Source organism: Octodon degus, unplaced genomic scaffold, assembly GCF_000260255.1.
Source record: "Octodon degus isolate 3935 unplaced genomic scaffold, OctDeg1.0 scaffold00002, whole genome shotgun sequence".
Taxonomy (NCBI): domain Eukaryota; kingdom Metazoa; phylum Chordata; class Mammalia; order Rodentia; family Octodontidae; genus Octodon; species Octodon degus.
The window spans coordinates 24,952,391-24,953,248 of NW_004524578.1; positions in this window are offsets into that span (position 1 = coordinate 24,952,391).

An 858-nucleotide genomic window follows, 5' to 3' on the forward strand; every position below is an offset into this window, starting at 1 on the left:
CACTTATTTCAAATTCATGATCAATATAACTGTACATTTATTTAAGTCTTTTTTACTGTCTTGTCATTTTTCAGTTTTTAATACACTGGCACTGTACATATTAGTCATATGTGTAATTATCATTTTTTGTGCTGCTATAAATCTTTTATAAATTTATGTAAAAAAATGGCTGTGGTTGCAGAGGTGGCAATTGCCATGTACCCTGGGGGCCGCACCACATTGAAGCCCATCCCCAGCATCAAGGTGGGCGCCGATCCCCTCCCAGTCACTGCCATGAAAGCATTGGAGCTGAAGGGCAAGGCCGATGGGAAGCAGCTCTTCCCTGAGGCTGACGAGCCATTGCCAATAAGGAAGCTTACCTGCAGCTTTGAGGTGGTCAGGCGGAGCCAGTTAGAGGTGGGAGCAGAGTGGGAACCTTAGGAAACTGAATACAAAATAGAAGATTTTTTTCTAGCTTAAGACTCACAAGGGTCCAGGCTATACAAATGCTGCCTTCCAAACATTTTGGAAAATATTTCATATTTCCTTTACCACAAAAATTCCTTATAATCCTCAAGTACTAAAAATTGTTAAACATGCTCACTGTGTGCTCAAAATTCAATTACAAATACAAAAGGGGAATCCTTCCCTACAAAATTTAGACCTCATAATAGACTTCACTTGGCATTATATACTATTAGCTTTTAAAACACTATAGAAATGGAACTACAGGGGCTGGCGAGATGGCTCAGTGGTCTAAAGCACCTACTTGGAACAAGCTTGACAAAGCACAGGGACCACGGTTCGATCCCCCAGCACCACATGCCAGCCAGCCTCGCCCCCTGGTGGGCTGAGCTGGCCACACACACACACACACAC